The 16,531-nt window shown below is 34.6% G+C and overlaps 52 non-coding genes across 52 annotated transcripts; all 52 read left to right on the top strand.

Moving 5' to 3' along the window:
- Nucleotides 1-159: 159 nt before the first annotated feature.
- Nucleotides 160-233, top strand: Trnai-aau (transfer RNA isoleucine (anticodon AAU)). The gene has a single exon. It is a non-coding gene; the product is annotated as a tRNA-Ile (tRNA).
- Nucleotides 234-401: 168 nt separating this feature from the next.
- Trnai-aau (transfer RNA isoleucine (anticodon AAU)) lies at nt 402-475 on the top strand. Its single transcript has one exon. It is a non-coding gene; the product is annotated as a tRNA-Ile (tRNA).
- A 168-nt stretch (nt 476-643) lies between these two features.
- Trnai-aau (transfer RNA isoleucine (anticodon AAU)) lies at nt 644-717 on the top strand. The gene has a single exon. It is a non-coding gene; the product is annotated as a tRNA-Ile (tRNA).
- A 168-nt stretch (nt 718-885) lies between these two features.
- On the top strand, nt 886-959 carry Trnai-aau (transfer RNA isoleucine (anticodon AAU)). Its single transcript has one exon. It is a non-coding gene; the product is annotated as a tRNA-Ile (tRNA).
- A 168-nt stretch (nt 960-1,127) lies between these two features.
- Nucleotides 1,128-1,201, top strand: Trnai-aau (transfer RNA isoleucine (anticodon AAU)). Its single transcript has one exon. It is a non-coding gene; the product is annotated as a tRNA-Ile (tRNA).
- A 168-nt stretch (nt 1,202-1,369) lies between these two features.
- Trnai-aau (transfer RNA isoleucine (anticodon AAU)) lies at nt 1,370-1,443 on the top strand. Its single transcript has one exon. It is a non-coding gene; the product is annotated as a tRNA-Ile (tRNA).
- A 410-nt stretch (nt 1,444-1,853) lies between these two features.
- On the top strand, nt 1,854-1,927 carry Trnai-aau (transfer RNA isoleucine (anticodon AAU)). The gene has a single exon. It is a non-coding gene; the product is annotated as a tRNA-Ile (tRNA).
- Nucleotides 1,928-2,095: 168 nt separating this feature from the next.
- On the top strand, nt 2,096-2,169 carry Trnai-aau (transfer RNA isoleucine (anticodon AAU)). The gene has a single exon. It is a non-coding gene; the product is annotated as a tRNA-Ile (tRNA).
- Nucleotides 2,170-2,337: 168 nt separating this feature from the next.
- Nucleotides 2,338-2,411, top strand: Trnai-aau (transfer RNA isoleucine (anticodon AAU)). Its single transcript has one exon. It is a non-coding gene; the product is annotated as a tRNA-Ile (tRNA).
- Nucleotides 2,412-2,821: 410 nt separating this feature from the next.
- Nucleotides 2,822-2,895, top strand: Trnai-aau (transfer RNA isoleucine (anticodon AAU)). The gene has a single exon. It is a non-coding gene; the product is annotated as a tRNA-Ile (tRNA).
- Nucleotides 2,896-3,547: 652 nt separating this feature from the next.
- On the top strand, nt 3,548-3,621 carry Trnai-aau (transfer RNA isoleucine (anticodon AAU)). The gene has a single exon. It is a non-coding gene; the product is annotated as a tRNA-Ile (tRNA).
- Nucleotides 3,622-4,033: 412 nt separating this feature from the next.
- Nucleotides 4,034-4,107, top strand: Trnai-aau (transfer RNA isoleucine (anticodon AAU)). The gene has a single exon. It is a non-coding gene; the product is annotated as a tRNA-Ile (tRNA).
- A 411-nt stretch (nt 4,108-4,518) lies between these two features.
- On the top strand, nt 4,519-4,592 carry Trnai-aau (transfer RNA isoleucine (anticodon AAU)). The gene has a single exon. It is a non-coding gene; the product is annotated as a tRNA-Ile (tRNA).
- Nucleotides 4,593-4,760: 168 nt separating this feature from the next.
- Trnai-aau (transfer RNA isoleucine (anticodon AAU)) lies at nt 4,761-4,834 on the top strand. The gene has a single exon. It is a non-coding gene; the product is annotated as a tRNA-Ile (tRNA).
- A 168-nt stretch (nt 4,835-5,002) lies between these two features.
- Trnai-aau (transfer RNA isoleucine (anticodon AAU)) lies at nt 5,003-5,076 on the top strand. Its single transcript has one exon. It is a non-coding gene; the product is annotated as a tRNA-Ile (tRNA).
- Nucleotides 5,077-5,244: 168 nt separating this feature from the next.
- Trnai-aau (transfer RNA isoleucine (anticodon AAU)) lies at nt 5,245-5,318 on the top strand. The gene has a single exon. It is a non-coding gene; the product is annotated as a tRNA-Ile (tRNA).
- A 168-nt stretch (nt 5,319-5,486) lies between these two features.
- Nucleotides 5,487-5,560, top strand: Trnai-aau (transfer RNA isoleucine (anticodon AAU)). The gene has a single exon. It is a non-coding gene; the product is annotated as a tRNA-Ile (tRNA).
- A 168-nt stretch (nt 5,561-5,728) lies between these two features.
- Nucleotides 5,729-5,802, top strand: Trnai-aau (transfer RNA isoleucine (anticodon AAU)). The gene has a single exon. It is a non-coding gene; the product is annotated as a tRNA-Ile (tRNA).
- A 168-nt stretch (nt 5,803-5,970) lies between these two features.
- Trnai-aau (transfer RNA isoleucine (anticodon AAU)) lies at nt 5,971-6,044 on the top strand. Its single transcript has one exon. It is a non-coding gene; the product is annotated as a tRNA-Ile (tRNA).
- A 411-nt stretch (nt 6,045-6,455) lies between these two features.
- Nucleotides 6,456-6,529, top strand: Trnai-aau (transfer RNA isoleucine (anticodon AAU)). The gene has a single exon. It is a non-coding gene; the product is annotated as a tRNA-Ile (tRNA).
- Nucleotides 6,530-6,697: 168 nt separating this feature from the next.
- Nucleotides 6,698-6,771, top strand: Trnai-aau (transfer RNA isoleucine (anticodon AAU)). The gene has a single exon. It is a non-coding gene; the product is annotated as a tRNA-Ile (tRNA).
- Nucleotides 6,772-6,939: 168 nt separating this feature from the next.
- Nucleotides 6,940-7,013, top strand: Trnai-aau (transfer RNA isoleucine (anticodon AAU)). The gene has a single exon. It is a non-coding gene; the product is annotated as a tRNA-Ile (tRNA).
- A 170-nt stretch (nt 7,014-7,183) lies between these two features.
- On the top strand, nt 7,184-7,257 carry Trnai-aau (transfer RNA isoleucine (anticodon AAU)). The gene has a single exon. It is a non-coding gene; the product is annotated as a tRNA-Ile (tRNA).
- A 169-nt stretch (nt 7,258-7,426) lies between these two features.
- Nucleotides 7,427-7,500, top strand: Trnai-aau (transfer RNA isoleucine (anticodon AAU)). The gene has a single exon. It is a non-coding gene; the product is annotated as a tRNA-Ile (tRNA).
- A 411-nt stretch (nt 7,501-7,911) lies between these two features.
- On the top strand, nt 7,912-7,985 carry Trnai-aau (transfer RNA isoleucine (anticodon AAU)). The gene has a single exon. It is a non-coding gene; the product is annotated as a tRNA-Ile (tRNA).
- Nucleotides 7,986-8,394: 409 nt separating this feature from the next.
- Trnai-aau (transfer RNA isoleucine (anticodon AAU)) lies at nt 8,395-8,468 on the top strand. Its single transcript has one exon. It is a non-coding gene; the product is annotated as a tRNA-Ile (tRNA).
- Nucleotides 8,469-8,635: 167 nt separating this feature from the next.
- Nucleotides 8,636-8,709, top strand: Trnai-aau (transfer RNA isoleucine (anticodon AAU)). Its single transcript has one exon. It is a non-coding gene; the product is annotated as a tRNA-Ile (tRNA).
- Nucleotides 8,710-8,877: 168 nt separating this feature from the next.
- Nucleotides 8,878-8,951, top strand: Trnai-aau (transfer RNA isoleucine (anticodon AAU)). The gene has a single exon. It is a non-coding gene; the product is annotated as a tRNA-Ile (tRNA).
- A 168-nt stretch (nt 8,952-9,119) lies between these two features.
- On the top strand, nt 9,120-9,193 carry Trnai-aau (transfer RNA isoleucine (anticodon AAU)). Its single transcript has one exon. It is a non-coding gene; the product is annotated as a tRNA-Ile (tRNA).
- A 168-nt stretch (nt 9,194-9,361) lies between these two features.
- Nucleotides 9,362-9,435, top strand: Trnai-aau (transfer RNA isoleucine (anticodon AAU)). The gene has a single exon. It is a non-coding gene; the product is annotated as a tRNA-Ile (tRNA).
- A 168-nt stretch (nt 9,436-9,603) lies between these two features.
- On the top strand, nt 9,604-9,677 carry Trnai-aau (transfer RNA isoleucine (anticodon AAU)). Its single transcript has one exon. It is a non-coding gene; the product is annotated as a tRNA-Ile (tRNA).
- Nucleotides 9,678-9,847: 170 nt separating this feature from the next.
- On the top strand, nt 9,848-9,921 carry Trnai-aau (transfer RNA isoleucine (anticodon AAU)). Its single transcript has one exon. It is a non-coding gene; the product is annotated as a tRNA-Ile (tRNA).
- Nucleotides 9,922-10,090: 169 nt separating this feature from the next.
- On the top strand, nt 10,091-10,164 carry Trnai-aau (transfer RNA isoleucine (anticodon AAU)). Its single transcript has one exon. It is a non-coding gene; the product is annotated as a tRNA-Ile (tRNA).
- A 411-nt stretch (nt 10,165-10,575) lies between these two features.
- On the top strand, nt 10,576-10,649 carry Trnai-aau (transfer RNA isoleucine (anticodon AAU)). Its single transcript has one exon. It is a non-coding gene; the product is annotated as a tRNA-Ile (tRNA).
- A 409-nt stretch (nt 10,650-11,058) lies between these two features.
- Trnai-aau (transfer RNA isoleucine (anticodon AAU)) lies at nt 11,059-11,132 on the top strand. The gene has a single exon. It is a non-coding gene; the product is annotated as a tRNA-Ile (tRNA).
- A 167-nt stretch (nt 11,133-11,299) lies between these two features.
- Nucleotides 11,300-11,373, top strand: Trnai-aau (transfer RNA isoleucine (anticodon AAU)). Its single transcript has one exon. It is a non-coding gene; the product is annotated as a tRNA-Ile (tRNA).
- Nucleotides 11,374-11,541: 168 nt separating this feature from the next.
- On the top strand, nt 11,542-11,615 carry Trnai-aau (transfer RNA isoleucine (anticodon AAU)). Its single transcript has one exon. It is a non-coding gene; the product is annotated as a tRNA-Ile (tRNA).
- Nucleotides 11,616-11,783: 168 nt separating this feature from the next.
- On the top strand, nt 11,784-11,857 carry Trnai-aau (transfer RNA isoleucine (anticodon AAU)). The gene has a single exon. It is a non-coding gene; the product is annotated as a tRNA-Ile (tRNA).
- Nucleotides 11,858-12,025: 168 nt separating this feature from the next.
- Trnai-aau (transfer RNA isoleucine (anticodon AAU)) lies at nt 12,026-12,099 on the top strand. Its single transcript has one exon. It is a non-coding gene; the product is annotated as a tRNA-Ile (tRNA).
- Nucleotides 12,100-12,267: 168 nt separating this feature from the next.
- Nucleotides 12,268-12,341, top strand: Trnai-aau (transfer RNA isoleucine (anticodon AAU)). Its single transcript has one exon. It is a non-coding gene; the product is annotated as a tRNA-Ile (tRNA).
- A 168-nt stretch (nt 12,342-12,509) lies between these two features.
- Trnai-aau (transfer RNA isoleucine (anticodon AAU)) lies at nt 12,510-12,583 on the top strand. The gene has a single exon. It is a non-coding gene; the product is annotated as a tRNA-Ile (tRNA).
- A 411-nt stretch (nt 12,584-12,994) lies between these two features.
- Nucleotides 12,995-13,068, top strand: Trnai-aau (transfer RNA isoleucine (anticodon AAU)). The gene has a single exon. It is a non-coding gene; the product is annotated as a tRNA-Ile (tRNA).
- Nucleotides 13,069-13,236: 168 nt separating this feature from the next.
- Nucleotides 13,237-13,310, top strand: Trnai-aau (transfer RNA isoleucine (anticodon AAU)). Its single transcript has one exon. It is a non-coding gene; the product is annotated as a tRNA-Ile (tRNA).
- Nucleotides 13,311-13,478: 168 nt separating this feature from the next.
- Nucleotides 13,479-13,552, top strand: Trnai-aau (transfer RNA isoleucine (anticodon AAU)). The gene has a single exon. It is a non-coding gene; the product is annotated as a tRNA-Ile (tRNA).
- A 170-nt stretch (nt 13,553-13,722) lies between these two features.
- On the top strand, nt 13,723-13,796 carry Trnai-aau (transfer RNA isoleucine (anticodon AAU)). The gene has a single exon. It is a non-coding gene; the product is annotated as a tRNA-Ile (tRNA).
- A 169-nt stretch (nt 13,797-13,965) lies between these two features.
- On the top strand, nt 13,966-14,039 carry Trnai-aau (transfer RNA isoleucine (anticodon AAU)). The gene has a single exon. It is a non-coding gene; the product is annotated as a tRNA-Ile (tRNA).
- A 411-nt stretch (nt 14,040-14,450) lies between these two features.
- Trnai-aau (transfer RNA isoleucine (anticodon AAU)) lies at nt 14,451-14,524 on the top strand. Its single transcript has one exon. It is a non-coding gene; the product is annotated as a tRNA-Ile (tRNA).
- A 410-nt stretch (nt 14,525-14,934) lies between these two features.
- Nucleotides 14,935-15,008, top strand: Trnai-aau (transfer RNA isoleucine (anticodon AAU)). Its single transcript has one exon. It is a non-coding gene; the product is annotated as a tRNA-Ile (tRNA).
- A 168-nt stretch (nt 15,009-15,176) lies between these two features.
- On the top strand, nt 15,177-15,250 carry Trnai-aau (transfer RNA isoleucine (anticodon AAU)). Its single transcript has one exon. It is a non-coding gene; the product is annotated as a tRNA-Ile (tRNA).
- Nucleotides 15,251-15,418: 168 nt separating this feature from the next.
- Nucleotides 15,419-15,492, top strand: Trnai-aau (transfer RNA isoleucine (anticodon AAU)). The gene has a single exon. It is a non-coding gene; the product is annotated as a tRNA-Ile (tRNA).
- Nucleotides 15,493-16,144: 652 nt separating this feature from the next.
- Nucleotides 16,145-16,218, top strand: Trnai-aau (transfer RNA isoleucine (anticodon AAU)). The gene has a single exon. It is a non-coding gene; the product is annotated as a tRNA-Ile (tRNA).
- A 168-nt stretch (nt 16,219-16,386) lies between these two features.
- Trnai-aau (transfer RNA isoleucine (anticodon AAU)) lies at nt 16,387-16,460 on the top strand. The gene has a single exon. It is a non-coding gene; the product is annotated as a tRNA-Ile (tRNA).
- Nucleotides 16,461-16,531: the final 71 nt, after the last annotated feature.

The following is a 16,531-nucleotide window of genomic DNA, read 5'->3' as shown; positions in this document are numbered from 1 at the left end:
GTATTTTGCTACACGAAGAAAATGATTTTAATGAATAACAAAGCATAATCCAACGGAAAGAAATAAGTGAAATGTCATAAAAATAAGTTCGTTTTAGATAGTTTTGATAAGTAAATCATAATCCAACAAATTTAATAAATAAAGAAAATGTCACGTGTCGGCCGGTTAGCTCAGTTGGTTAGAGCGTCGTGCTAATAACGCGAATGTCGTGGGTTCGATCCCCATACTGGCCATCATTTGCTGTATTTTGCTACAGGAAGCAAATGATTTTAATGAATAACAAAGCATAATCCAACGGAAAGAAATAAGTGAAATGTAATAAAAATGAGTTCGTTTTAGATAGTTTTGATAAGTAAATCATAATCCAAAAAATTTAATAAATAAAGAAAATGTCACGTGTCGGCCGGTTAGCTCAGTTGGTTAGAGCGTCGTGCTAATAACGCGAATGTCGTGGGTTCGATCTCCATACTGGCCATCATTTGCTTTATTTTGCTACAGGAAGCAAATGATTTTAATGAATAACAAAGCATAATCCAACGGAAAGAAATAAGTGAAATGTAATAAAAATAAGTTCGTTTTAGATAGTTTTGATAAGTAAATCATAATCCCACAAATTTAATAAATAAAGAAAATGTCACGTGTCGGCCGGTTAGCTCAGTTGGTTAGAGCGTCGTGTCAATAACGCGAATGTCGTGGGTTCGATCCCCATACTGGCCATCATTTGCTGTATTTTGCTACACGAAGAAAATGATTTTAATGAATAACAAAGCATCATCCAACGGAAAGAAATAAGTGAAATGTCATAAAAATAAGTTCGTTTTAGATAGTTTTGATAAGTAAATCATAATCCAAAAAATTTAATAAATAAAGAAAATGCCACGTGTCGGCCGGTTAGCTCAGTTGGTTAGAGCGTCGTGCTAATAACGCGAATGTCGTGGGTTCGATCCCCATACTGGCCATCATTTCCTGTATTTTGCTACAGGAAGCAAATGATTTTAATGAATAACAAAGCATAATCCAACGGAAAGAAATAAGTGAAATGTCATAAAAATAAGTTCGTTTTAGATAGGTTTGATAAGTAAATCATAATCCAAAAAATTTAATAAATAAAGAAAATGCCACGTGTCGGCCGGTTAGCTCAGTTGGTTAGAGCGTCGTGCTAATAACGCGAATGTCGTGGGTTCGATCCCCATACTGGCCATCATTTGCTGTATTTTGCTACACGAAGCAACTGATTTTAATGAATAACAAAGCATAATCCAACGGAAAGAAATAAGTGAAATGTCATAAAAATAAGTTCGTTTTAGATAGTTTTGATAAGTAAATCATAATCCATAAAATTTAATAAATAAAGAAAATGCCACGTGTCGGCCGGTTAGCTCAGTTGGTTAGAGCGTCGTGCTAATAACGCGAATGTCGTGGGTTCGATCCCCATACTGGCCATAATTTGCTGTATTTTGCTACAGGAAGCAAATGATTTTAATGAATAACAAAGCATAATCCAACGGAAAGAAATAAGTGAAATGTCATAAAAATAAGTTCGTTTTAGATAGTTTTGATAAGTAAATAAAAATAAAAAAAATTTAATAAATAAAGAAAATGCCACGTGTCGGCCGGTTAGCTCAGTTGGTTAGAGCATCGTGCTAATAACGCGAATGTCGTGAATTCGATCCCCATACTGGCCATCAGTTGCTGTATTTTGCTACACGAAGAAAATGATTTTAATGAATAACAAAGCATAATCCAACGGAAAGAAATAAGTGAAATGTCATAAAAATAAGTTCGTTTTAGATAGTTTTGATAAGTAAATCATAATCCAAAAAATTTAATAAATAAAGAAAATGCCACGTGTCGGCCGGTTAGCTCAGTTGGTTAGAGCATCGTGCTAATAACGCGAATGTCGTGGCTTCGATCCCCATACTGGCCATCATTTGCTGTATTTTGCTACAGGAAGAAAATGATTTTAATGAATAACAAAGCATAATCCAACGGAAAGAAATAAGTGAAATGTCATAAAAATAAGATCGTTTTAGATAGTTTTGATGAGTAAATCATAATCAAAAAAATTTAATAAATAAAGTAAATGCCACGTGTCGGCCGGTTTGCTCAGTTGGTTAGAGCGTCGTGCTAATAACGCGAATGTCGTGGGTTCGATCCCCATACTGGCCATCATTTGCTGTATTTTGCTACAGGAAGGAAATGATTTTAATGAATAGCAAAGCATAATCCAACGGAAAGAAATAAGTAAAATGTAACAAAAATAAGTTCGTTTTAGATAGTTTTGATGAGTAAATCATAATCCAAAAAATTTAATAAATAAAGAATATTCAACGTGTCGGCCGGTTAGCTCAGTTGGTAAGAGCGTCGTGCTAATAACGCGAATGTCGTGGGTTCGATCCCCATACTGGCCATCATTTGCTGTATTTTGCTACAGGAAGGAAATAATTTTAATGAATAGCAAAGCATAATCCAACGGCAAGGAATAAGTGAAATGTAATAAAAATAAGTTCGTTTTAGATAGTTTTGATAAGTAAATCATAATCCAAAAAATTTAATAAATAAAGAATATTCAACGTGTCGGCCGGTTAGCTCAGTTGGTTAGAGCGTCGTGCTAATAACGCACATGTCGTGGGTTCGATCCCCATACTGGCCATCATTTGCTGTATTTTGCTACAGGAAGGAAATGATTTTAATGAATAGCAAAGCATAATCCAACGGAAAGAAATAAGTGAAATGTCATAAAAATAAGTTCGTTTTAGATAGTTTTGATAAGTAAATCATAATCCAAAAAATTTAATAAATAAAGTAAATGCCACGTGTCGGCCGGTTAGCTCAGTTGGTTAGAGCGTCGTGCTAATAACGCGAATGTCGTGGGTTCGATCCCCATACTGGCCATCATTTGCTGTATTTTGCTACAGGAAGCAAATGATTTTAATGAATAACAAAGCATAATCCAACGGAAAGAAATAAGTGAAATGTCATAAAAATAAGTTCGTTTTAGATAGTTTTGATAAGTAAATCATAATAAAAAAAATTTAATAAATAAAGAAAATGCCACGTGTCGGCCGGTTAGCTCAGTTGGTTAGAGCGTCGTACTAATAACGCAAATGTCGTGGGTTCGATCCCCATACTGGCCATCATTTGCTGTATTTTGCTACAGGAAGCAAATGATTTTAATGAATAACAAAGCATAATCCAACGGAAAGAAATAAGTGAAATGTCATAAAAATAAGTTCGTTTTAGATAGTTTTGATAAGTAAATAAAAATAAAAAAAATTTAATAAATAAAGAAAATGCCACGTGTCGGCCGGTTAGCTCAGTTGGTTAGAGCATCGTGCTAATAACGCGAATGTCGTGAATTCGATCCCCATACTGGCCATCATTTGCTGTATTTTGCTACACGAAGAAAATGATTTTAATGAATAACAAAGCATAATCCAACGGAAAGAAATAAGTGAAATGTCATAAAAAAGAGTTCGTTTTAGATAGTTTTGATAAGTAAATCATAATCCAAAAAATTTAATAAATAAAGAAAATGCCACGTGTCGGCCGGTTAGCTCAGTTGGTTAGAGCATCGTGCTAATAACGCGAATGTCGTGAGTTCGATCCCCATACTGGCCATCATTTGCTGTATTTTGCTACAGGAAGAAAATTATTTTAATGAATAGCAAAGCATAATCCAACGGAAAGAAATAAGTGAAATGTAATAAAAATAAGTTCTTTTTATAGATAGTTTTGATAAGTACATAATAATCGGAAAAATTTAATAAATAAGGAAATGCCACGTGTCGGCCGGTTAGATCAGTTGGTTAGAGCGCCGTGCTAATAACGCGAATGTCGTGGGTTCGAACCCTATACTGGCCATCATTTGCTGCATTTTGCTACAGGATGCAAATTATTTTAATGAATAACAAAGCATAATCCAACGGAAAGAAATAAGTGAAATGTAAAAAAAATAAGTTCTTTTTATAGATAGTTTTGATAAGTACATAATAATCGGAAAAATTTAATAAATAAGGAAATGCCACGTGTCGGCTGGTTAGCTCAGTTGGTTAGAGCGTCGTGCTAATAACGCGAATGTCGTGGGTTCGATCCCCATACTGGCCATCATTTGCTGTATTTTGCTACAGGATGCAAATGATTTTAATGAATAACAAAGCATAATCCAACGGAAAGAAATAAGTGAAATGTAATAAAAATAAGTTCTTTTTATAGATAGTTTTGATAAGTACATAATAATGGGAAAAATTTAATAAATAAGGAAATGCCACGTGTCGTCTGGTTAGCTCAGTTGGTTAGAGCGTCGTGCTAATAACGCGAATGTCGTGGGATCGATCCCCATACTGGTCATCATGTGCTGTATTTTGCTACAGGAAGCAAATGATTTTAATGAATAACAAAGCATAATCCAACGGAAAGAAATAAGTGAAATGTCATAAAAATAAGTTCGTTTTAGATAGTTTTGATAAGTACATCATAATCCAAAAAATTTAATAAATAAAGAAAATGCCACGTGTCGGCCGGTTAGCTCAGTTGGTTAGAGCGTCGTGCTAATAACGCGAATGTCGTGGGTTCGATCCCCATACTGGCCATCCTTTGCTGTATTTTGCTACAGGAAGCAAATGATTTTAATGAATAACAAAGCATAATCCAACGGAAAGAAATAAATGAAATGTAATAAAAATAAGTTCGTTTTAGATAGTTTTAATAAGTAAATCATAATCCAAATAATTTAATAAATAAAGAAAATGCCACGTGTCGGCCGGTTAGCTCAGTTGGTTAGAGCGTCGTGCTAATAACGCGAATGTCGTGTGTTCGATCCCCATACTGGCCATCATTTGCTGTATTTTGCTACACGAAGCAAATGATTTTAATGAATAACAAAGCATAATCCAACGGAAAGAAATAAGTGAAATGTAATAAAAATAAGTTCGTTTTAGATAGTTTTGATAAGTAAATCATAATAAAAAAAATTTAATAAATAAAGAATATGCCACGTGTCGGCCGGTTAGCTCAGTTGGTTAGAGCGCCGTGCTAATAACGCGAATATCGTGGGTTCGATCCCCATACTGGCCATCGTTTGCTGTATTTTGCTACACGAAGCAAATGATTTTAATGAATAACAAAGCATAATCCAACGGAAAGAAATAAGTGAAATGTAATAAAAATAAGTTCGTTTTAGATAGTTTTAATAAGTAAATCATAATCCAAAAAATTTAATAAATAAAGAAATTGTCACGTGTCGGCCGGTTAGCTCAGTTGGTTAGAGCGTCGTGCTAATAACGCGAATGTCGTGGGTTCGATCCCCATACTGGCCATCATTTGCTGTATTTTGCTACAGGAAGCAAATGATTTTAATGAATAACAAAGCATAATCCAACGGAAAGAAATAAGTGAAATGTCATAAAAATAAGTTCGTTTTAGATAGTTTTGATAAGTAAATCATAATCCAAAAAATTTAATAAATAAAGAAAATGCCACGTGTCGGCCGGTTAGCTCAGTTGGTTAGAGCGTCGTGCTAATAACGCGAATGTCGTGGGTTCGATCCCCATACTGGCCATCATTTGCTGTATTTTGCTACACGAAGCAAATGATTTTAATGAATAACAAAGCATAATCCAACGGAAAGAAATAAGTGAAATGTCATAAAAATAAGTTCGTTTTAGATAGTTTTGATAAGTACATCATAATGGGAAAAATTTAATAAATAAAGTAAATGCCACGTGTCGGCCGGTTAGCTAAGTTGGTTAGAGCGTCGTGCTAATAACGCGAATGTCGTGGGTTCGATCCCCATACTGGCCATCATTTGCTGTATTTTGCTACAGGAAGCAAATGATTTTAATGAATAACAAAGCATAATCCAACGGAAAGAAATAAGTGAAATGTCATAAAAATAAGTTCGTTTTAGATAGTTTTGATAAGTAAATAATAATCCAAAAAATTTAATAAATAAAGTAAATGCACCGTGTCGGCCGGTTAGCTCAGTTGGTTAGAGCGTCGTGCTAATAACGCGAATGTCGTGGGTTCGATCCCCATACTGGCCATCATTTGCTGCATTTTGCTACAGGAAGCAAATGATTTTAATGAATAACAAAGCATAATCCAACGGAAAGAAATAAGTGAAATGTCATAAAAATAAGTTCGGTTTAGATAGTTTTGATAAGTACATCATAATCGGAAAAATTTAATAAATAAAGTAAATGCCACGTGTCGGCCGGTTAGCTCAGTTGGTTAGAGCGTCGTGCTAATAACGCGAATGTCGTGTGTTCGATCCCCATACTTGGCCATCATGTGCTGTATTTTGCTACAGGAAGCAAATGATTTTAATGAATAACAAAGCATAATCCAACGGAAAGAAATAAGTGAAATGTCATAAAAATAAGTTCGTTTTAGATAGTTTTGATAAGTAAATCATAATCCAAAAAATTTAATAAATAAAGAAAATGCCACGTGTCGGCCGGTTAGCTCAGTTGGTTAGAGCGTCGTACTAATAACGCGAATGTCGTGGGTTCGATCCCCATACTGGCCATCATTTGCTGTATTTTGCTACACGAAGCAAATGATTTTAATGAATAACAAAGCATAATCCAACGGAAAGAAATAAGTGAAATGTAATAAAAATAAGTTCGTTTTAGATAGTTTTGATAAGTAAATCATAATAAAAAAAATTTAATAAATAAAGAAAATACCACGTCTCGGCCGGTTAGCTCAGTTGGTTAGAGCGTCGTGCTAATAACGCGAATGTCGTGGGTTCGATCCCCATACTGGCCATCATTTGCTGTATTTTGCTACACGAAGCAAATGATTTTAATGAATAACAAAGCATAATCCAACGGAAAGAAATAAGTGAAATGTCATAAAAATAAGTTCGTTTTAGATAGTTTTGATAAGTAAATCATAATAAAAAAAATTTAATAAATAAAGAAAATACCACGTGTCGGCCGGTTAGCTCAGTTGGTTAGAGCGTCGTGCTAATAACGCGAATGTCGTGGGTTCGATCCCCATACTGGCCATCATTTGCTGTATTTTGCTACACGAAGCAAATGATTTTAATGAATAACAAAGCATAATCCAACGGAAAGAAATAAGTGAAATGTAATAAAAATAAGTTCTTTTTTTAGATAGTTTTGATAAGTACATAATAATCGGAAAAATTTAATAAATAAAGTAAATGCCACGTGTCGGCCGGTTAGCTCAGTTGGTTAGAGCGTCGTGCTAATAACGCGAATGTCGTGGGTTCGATCCCCATACTGACCATCATTTGCTGTATTTTGCTACAGGATGCAAATGATTTTAATGAATAACAAAGCATAATCCAACGGAAAGAAATAAGTGAAATGTAATAAAAATAAGTTCTTTTTATAGATAGATTTGATAAGTACATAATAATCGGAAAAATTTAATAAATAAGGAAATGCCACGTGTCGGCTGGTTAGCTCAGTTGGTTAGAGCGTCGTGCTAATAACGCGAATGTCGTGGGTTCGATCCCCATACTGGCCATCATTTGCTGTATTTTGCTACAGGATGCAAATGATTTTAATGAATAACAAAGCATAATCCAACGGAAAGAAATAAGTGAAATGTAATAAAAATAAGTTCTTTTTATAGATAGTTTTGATAAGTACATAATAATCGGAAAAATTTAATAAATAAGGAAATGCCACGTGTCGTCTGGTTAGCTCAGTTGGTTAGGGCGTCGTGCTAATAACGCGAATGTCGTGGGATCGATCCCCATACTGGTCATCATGTGCTGTATTTTGCTACAGGAAGCAAATGATTTTAATGAATAACAAAGCATAATCCAACGGAAAGAAATAAGTGAAATGTCATAAAAATAAGTTCGTTTTAGATAGTTTTGATAAGTACATCATAATCCAAAAAAGTTAATAAATAAAGAAAATGCCACGTGTCGGCCGGTTAGCTCAGTTGGTTAGAGCGTCGTGCTAATAACGCGAATGTCGTGGGTTCGATCCCCATACTGGCCATCATTTGCTGTATTTTGCTACAGGAAGCAAATGATTTTAATGAATAACAAAGCATAATCCAACGGAAAGAAATAAGTGAAATGTAATAAAAATAAGTTCGTTTTAGATAGTTTTAATAAGTATATCATAATTCAAAAAATTTAATAAATAAAGAAAATGTCACGTGTCGGCCGGTTAGCTCAGTTGGTTAGAGCGTCGTGATAATAACACGAATGTCGTAGGTTCGATCCCCATACTGGCCATCATTTGCTGTATTTTGCTACAGGAAGGAAATGATTTTAATGAATAGCAAAGCATAATCCAACGGAAAGAAATAAGTGAAATGTAATAAAAATAAGTTCGTTTTAGATAGTTTTGATAAGTAAATCATAATAAAAAAAATTTAATAAATAAGGAAATGCCACGTGTCGGCCGGTTAGCTCAGTTGGTTAGGGCGTCGTGCTAATAACGCGAATGTCGTGGGATCGATCCCCATACTGGCCATCATTTGCTGTATTTTGCTACAGGAAGCAAATGATTTTAATGAATAACAAAGCATAATCCAACGGAAAGAAATAAGTGAAATGTAATAAAAATAAGTTCGTTTTAGATATTTTGATAAGTACATCATAATCGGAAAAATTTAATAAATAAAGAAAATGTCACGTGTCGGCCGGTTAGCTCAGTTGGTTAGAGCGTCGTGCTAATAACGCGAATGTCGTGTGTTCGATCCCCATACTGGCCATCATTTGCTGTATTTTGCTACAGGAAGCAAATGATTTTAATGAATAACAAAGCATAATCCAACGGAAAGAAATAAGTGAAATGTCATAAAAATAAGTTCGTTTTAGATAGTTTTGATAAGTACATCATAATCGGAAAAATTTAATAAATAACGTAAATGCCACGTGTCGGCCGGTTAGCTCAGTTGGTTAGAGCGTCGTGCTAATAACGCGAATGTCGTGGGTTCGATCCCCATACTGGCCATCATTTGCTGTATTTTGCTACAGGAAGCAAATGATTTTAATGAATAACAAAGCATAATCCAACGGAAAGAAATAAGTGAAATGTAATAAAAATAAGTTCGTTTTAGATAGTTTTGATAAGTAAATCATAATAAAAAAAATTTAATAAATAAAGATTGTGCCACGTGTCGGCCGGTTAGCTCAGTTGGTTAGAGCGCCGTGCTAATAACGCGAATATCGTGGGTTCGATCCCCATACTGGCCATCATTTGCTGTATTTTGCTACACGAAGCAAATGATTTTAATGAATAACAAAGCATAATCCAACGGAAAGAAATAAGTGAAATGTAATAAAAATAAGTTCGTTTTAGATAGTTTTGATAAGTTAATCATAATAAAAAAAATTTAATAAATAAAGAAAATACCACGTGTCGGCCGGTTAGCTCAGTTGGTTAGAGCGTCGTGCTAATAACGCGAATGTCGTGGGTTCGATCCCCATACTGGCCATCATTTGCTGTATTTTGCTACACGAAGCAAATGATTTTAATGAATAACAAAGCATAATCCAACGGAAAGAAATAAGTGAAATGTCATAAAAATAAGTTCGTTTTAGATAGTTTTGATAAGTAAATCATAATAAAAAAAATTTAATAAATAAAGAAAATACCACGTGTCGGCCGGTTAGCTCAGTTGGTTAGAGCGTCGTGCTAATAACGCGAATGTCGTGGGTTCGATCCCCATACTGGCCATCATTTGCTGTATTTTGCTACACGAAGCAAATGATTTTAATGAATAACAAAGCATAATCCAACGGAAAGAAATAAGTGAAATGTAATAAAAATAAGTTCTTTTTTTAGATAGTTTTGATAAGTACATAATAATCGGAAAAATTTAATAAATAAAGTAAATGCCACGTGTCGGCCGGTTAGCTCAGTTGGTTAGAGCGTCGTGCTAATAACGCGAATGTCGTGGGTTCGATCCCCATACTGACCATCATTTGCTGTATTTTGCTACAGGATGCAAATGATTTTAATGAATAACAAAGCATAATCCAACGGAAAGAAATAAGTGAAATGTAATAAAAATAAGTTCTTTTTATAGATAGATTTGATAAGTACATAATAATCGGAAAAATTTAATAAATAAGGAAATGCCACGTGTCGGCTGGTTAGCTCAGTTGGTTAGAGCGTCGTGCTAATAACGCGAATGTCGTGGGTTCGATCCCCATACTGGCCATCATTTGCTGTATTTTGCTACAGGATGCAAATGATTTTAATGAATAACAAAGCATAATCCAACGGAAAGAAATAAGTGAAATGTAATAAAAATAAGTTCTTTTTATAGATAGTTTTGATAAGTACATAATAATCGGAAAAATTTAATAAATAAGGAAATGCCACGTGTCGTCTGGTTAGCTCAGTTGGTTAGGGCGTCGTGCTAATAACGCGAATGTCGTGGGATCGATCCCCATACTGGTCATCATGTGCTGTATTTTGCTACAGGAAGCAAATGATTTTAATGAATAACAAAGCATAATCCAACGGAAAGAAATAAGTGAAATGTCATAAAAATAAGTTCGTTTTAGATAGTTTTGATAAGTACATCATAATCCAAAAAAGTTAATAAATAAAGAAAATGCCACGTGTCGGCCGGTTAGCTCAGTTGGTTAGAGCGTCGTGCTAATAACGCGAATGTCGTGGGTTCGATCCCCATACTGGCCATCATTTGCTGTATTTTGCTACAGGAAGCAAATGATTTTAATGAATAACAAAGCATAAAACAACGGAAAGAAATAAGTGAAATGTAATAAAAATAAGTTCGTTTTAGATAGTTTTAATAAGTATATCATAATTCAAAAAATTTAATAAATAAAGAAAATGTCACGTGTCGGCCGGTTAGCTCAGTTGGTTAGAGCGTCGTGATAATAACACGAATGTCGTAGGTTCGATCCCCATACTGGCCATCATTTGCTGTATTTTGCTACAGGAAGGAAATGATTTTAATGAATAGCAAAGCATAATCCAACGGAAAGAAATAAGTGAAATGTAATAAAAATAAGTTCGTTTTAGATAGTTTTGATAAGTAAATCATAATAAAAAAAATTTAATAAATAAGGAAATGCCACGTGTCGGCCGGTTAGCTCAGTTGGTTAGGGCGTCGTGCTAATAACGCGAATGTCGTGGGATCGATCCCCATACTGGCCATCATTTGCTGTATTTTGCTACAGGAAGCAAATGATTTTAATGAATAACAAAGCATAATCCAACGGAAAGAAATAAGTGAAATGTAATAAAAATAAGTTCGTTTTAGATATTTTGATAAGTACATCATAATCGGAAAAATTTAATAAATAAAGAAAATGTCACGTGTCGGCCGGTTAGCTCAGTTGGTTAGAGCGTCGTGCTAATAACGCGAATGTCGTGTGTTCGATCCCCATACTGGCCATCATTTGCTGTATTTTGCTACAGGAAGCAAATGATTTTAATGAATAACAAAGCATAATCCAACGGAAAGAAATAAGTGAAATGTCATAAAAATAAGTTCGTTTTAGATAGTTTTGATAAGTACATCATAATCGGAAAAATTTAATAAATAACGTAAATGCCACGTGTCGGCCGGTTAGCTCAGTTGGTTAGAGCGTCGTGCTAATAACGCGAATGTCGTGGGTTCGATCCCCATACTGGCCATCATTTGCTGTATTTTGCTACAGGAAGCAAATGATTTTAATGAATAACAAAGCATAATCCAACGGAAAGAAATAAGTGAAATGTAATAAAAATAAGTTCGTTTTAGATAGTTTTGATAAGTAAATCATAATAAAAAAAATTTAATAAATAAAGATTATGCCACGTGTCGGCCGGTTAGCTCAGTTGGTTAGAGCGCCGTGCTAATAACGCGAATATCGTGGGTTCGATCCCCATACTGGCCATCATTTGCTGTATTTTGCTACACGAAGCAAATGATTTTAATGAATAACAAAGCATAATCCAACGGAAAGAAATAAGTGAAATGTAATAAAAATAAGTTCGTTTTAGATAGTTTTAATATGTAAATCATAATCCAAAAAATTTAATAAATAAAGAAATTGTCACGTGTCGGCCGGTTAGCTCAGTTGGTTAGAGCGTCGTGCTAATAACGCGAATGTCGTGGGTTCGATCCCCATACTGGCTATCATTTGCTGTATTTTGCTACAGGAAGCAAATGATTTTAATGAATAACAAAGCATAATCCAACGGAAAGAAATAAGTGAAATGTCATAAAAATAAGTTCGTTTTAGATAGTTTTGATAAGTAAATCATAATCCAAAAAATTTAATAAATAAAGAAAATGCCACGTGTCGGCCGGTTAGCTCAGTTGGTTAGAGCGTCGTGCTAATAACGCGAATGTCGTGGGTTCGATCCCCGTACTGGCCATCATTTGCTGTATTTTGCTACACGAAGCAAATGATTTTAATGAATAACAAAGCATAATCCAACGGAAAGAAATAAGTGAAATGTCATAAAAATAAGTTCGTTTTAGATAGTTTTGATAAGTACATCATAATGGGAAAAATTTAATAAATAAAGTAAATGCCACGTGTCGGCCGGTTAGCTAAGTTGGTTAGAGCGTCGTGCTAATAACGCGAATGTCGTGGGTTCGATCCCCATACTGGCCATCATTTGCTGTATTTTGCTACAGGAAGCAAATGATTTTAATGAATAACAAAGCATAATCCAACGGAAAGAAATAAGTGAAATGTCATAAAAATAAGTTCGGTTTAGATAGTTTTGATAAGTACATCATAATCGGAAAAATTTAATAAATAAAGTAAATGCCACGTGTCGGCCGGTTAGCTCAGTTGGTTAGAGCGTCGTGCTAATAACGCGAATGTCGTGTGTTCGATCCCCATACTTGGCCATCATTTGCTGTATTTTGCTACAGGAAGCAAATGATTTTAATGAATAACAAAGCATAATCCAACGGAAAGAAATAAGTGAAATGTCATAAAAATAAGTTCGTTTTAGATAGTTTTGATAAGTAAATCATAATCCAAAAAATTTAATAAATAAAGAAAATGCCACGTGTCGGCCGGTTAGCTCAGTTGGTTAGAGCGTCGTACTAATAACGCGAATGTCGTGGGTTCGATCCCCATACTGGCCATCATTTGCTGTATTTTGCTACACGAAGCAAATGATTTTAATGAATAACAAAGCATAATCCAACGGAAAGAAATAAGTGAAATGTAATAAAAATAAGTTCGTTTTAGATAGTTTTGATAAGTAAATCATAATAAAAAAAATTTAATAAATAAAGAAAATACCACGTGTCGGCCGGTTAGCTCAGTTGGTTAGAGCGTCGTGCTAATAACGCGAATGTCGTGGGTTCGATCCCCATACTGGCCATCATTTGCTGTATTTTGCTACACGAAGCAAATGATTTTAATGAATAACAAAGCATAATCCAACGGAAAGAAATAAGTGAAATGTCATAAAAATAAGTTCGTTTTAGATAGTTTTGATAAGTAAATCATAATAAAAAAAATTTAATAAATAAAGAAAATACCACGTGTCGGCCGGTTAGCTCAGTTGGTTAGAGCGTCGTGCTAATAACGCGAATGTCGTGGGTTCGATCCCCATACTGGCCATCATTTGCTGTATTTTGCTACACGAAGCAAATGATTTTAATGAATAACAAAGCATAATCCAACGGAAAGAATTAAGTGAAATGTAATAAAAATAAGTTCTTTTTTTAGATAGTTTTGATAAGTACATAATAATCGGAAAAATTTAATAAATAAAGTAAATGCCACGTGTCGGCCGGTTAGCTCAGTTGGTTAGAGCGTCGTGCTAATAACGCGAATGTCGTGGGTTCGATCCCCATACTGACCATCATTTGCTGTATTTTGCTACAGGATGCAAATGATTTTAATGAATAACAAAGCATAATCCAACGGAAAGAAATAAGTGAAATGTAATAAAAATAAGTTCTTTTTATAGATAGATTTGATAAGTACATAATAATCGGAAAAATTTAATAAATAAGGAAATGCCACGTGTCGGCTTGTTAGCTCAGTTGGTTAGAGCGTCGTGCTAATAACGCGAATGTCGTGGGTTCGATCCCCATACTGGCCATCATTTGCTGTATTTTGCTACAGGATGCAAATGATTTTAATGAATAACAAAGCATAATCCAACGGAAAGAAATAAGTGAAATGTAATAAAAATAAGTTCTTTTTATAGATAGTTTTGATAAGTACATAATAATCGGAAAAATTTAATAAATAAGGAAATGCCACGTGTCGTCTGGTTAGCTCAGTTGGTTAGGGCGTCGTGCTAATAACGCGAATGTCGTGGGATCGATCCCCATACTGGTCATCATATGCTGTATTTTGCTACAGGAAGCAAATGATTTTAATGAATAACAAAGCATAATCCAACGGAAAGAAATAAGTGAAATGTCATAAAAATAAGTTCGTTTTAGATAGTTTTGATAAGTACATCATAATCCAAAAAAGTTAATAAATAAAGAAAATGCCACGTGTCGGCCGGTTAGCTCAGTTGGTTAGAGCGTCGTGCTAATAACGCGAATGTCGTGGGTTCGATCCCCATACTGGCCATCATTTGCTGTATTTTGCTACAGGAAGCAAATGATTTTAATGAATAACAAAGCATAATCCAACGGAAAGAAATAAGTGAAATGTAATAAAAATAAGTTCGTTTTAGATAGTTTTAATAAGTATATCATAATCCAAAAAATTTAATAAATAAAGAAAATGTCACGTGTCGGCCGGTTAGCTCAGTTGGTTAGAGCGTCGTGATAATAACACGAATGTCGTAGGTTCGATCCCCATACTGGCCATCATTTGCTGTATTTTGCTACAGGAAGGAAACGATTTTAATAAATAGCAAAGCATAATCCAACGGAAAGAAATAAGTGAAATGTAATAAAAATAAGTTCGTTTTAGATAGTTTTGATAAGTACATCATAATCCAAAAAAGTTAATAAATAAAGAAAATGTCACGTGTCGGCCGGTTAGCTCAGTTGGTTAGAGCGTCGTGCTAATAACGCGAATGTCGTGGGTTCGATCCCCATACTGGCCATCATTTGCTGTATTTTGCTACAGGAAGCAAATGATTTTAATGAATAACAAAGCATAATCCAACGGAAAGAAATAAGTGAAATGTCATAAAAATAAGTTCGTTTTAGATAGTTTTGATAAGTACATCATAATCGGAAAAATTTAATAAATAACGTAAATGCCACGTGTCGGCCGGTTAGCTCAGTTGGTTAGAGCGTCGTGCTAATAACGCGAATGTCGTGGGTTCGATCCCCATACTGGCCATCATTTGCTGTATTTTGCTACAGGAAGCAAATGATTTTAATGAATAACAAAGCATAATCCAACGGAAAGAAATAAGTGAAATGTAATAAAAATAAGTTCGTTTTAGATAGTTTTGATAAGTACATCATAATCGGAAAAATTTAATAAATAAAGTAAATGCCACGTGTCGGCCGGTTAGCTCAGTTGGTTAGAGCGTCGTGCTAATAACGCGAATGTCGTGGGTTCGATCCCCATACTGGCCATCATTTGCTGTATTTTGCTACAGGAAGCAAATGATTTTAATGAATAACAAAGCATAATCCAACGGAAAGAAATAAGTGAAATGTAATAAAAATAAGTTCGTTTTAGATAGTTTTGATAAGTACATCATAATCGGAAAAATTTAATAAATAAAGTAAATGCCACGTGTCGGCCGGTTAGCTCAGTTGGTTAGAGCGTCGTGCTAATAACGCGAATGTCGTGGGTTCGATAACCGTACTGGCCATCATTTGCTGTATTTTGCTACAGGAAGCAAATGATTTTAATGAATAACAAAGCATAATCCAACGGAAAGAAATAAGTGAAATGTCATAAAAATAAGTTCTTTTTAGATAGTTTTGATAAGTACATCATAATCGGAAATATTTAATAAATAAAGTAAATGCCACGTGTCGGCCGGTTAGCTCAGTTGGTTAGAGCGTCGTGCTAGTAACGCGAATGTCGTGGGTTCGATCGCCATACTGGCCATCATTTGCTGTATTTTGCTACAGGAAGCAAATGATTTTAATGAATAACAAAGCATAATCCAACGGAAAGAAATAAGTGAAATGTGATAAAAATAAGTTCGTTTTAGATAGTTTTGATAAGTACATCATAATCGGAAAAATTTAATAAATAAAGTAAATGCCACGTGTCGGCCGGTTAGCTCAGTTGGTTAGAGCGTCGTGCTAATAACGCGAATGTCGTGGGTTCGATCCCCATACTGGCCATCATTTGCTGTATTTTGCTACAGGAAGCAAATGATTTTAATGAATAACAAAGCATAATCCAACGGAAAGAAATAAGTGAAATGTCATAAAAATAAGTTCGTTTTAGATAGTTTTGATAAGTACATCATAATCGGAAAAATGTAATAAATAAAGTAAATGCCACGTGTCGGCTGGTTAGCTCAGTTGGTTAGAGCGTCGTGCTAATAACGCGAATGTCGTGGGTTCGATCCCCATACTGGCCATCATTTGCTGTATTTTGCTACAGGACGCAAATGATTTTAATGAATAACAAAGCATAATCCAACGGAAAGAA

This window comes from Euprymna scolopes, chromosome 22 (genome assembly GCF_053919585.1).
Source record: "Euprymna scolopes isolate OS-2025 chromosome 22, ASM5391958v1, whole genome shotgun sequence".
Classification (NCBI taxonomy): Eukaryota; Metazoa; Mollusca; class Cephalopoda; order Sepiida; family Sepiolidae; genus Euprymna; species Euprymna scolopes.
Note: the sequence above shows the minus strand (reverse complement) of the source record. Positions and strands in the feature narration are given on the sequence as shown.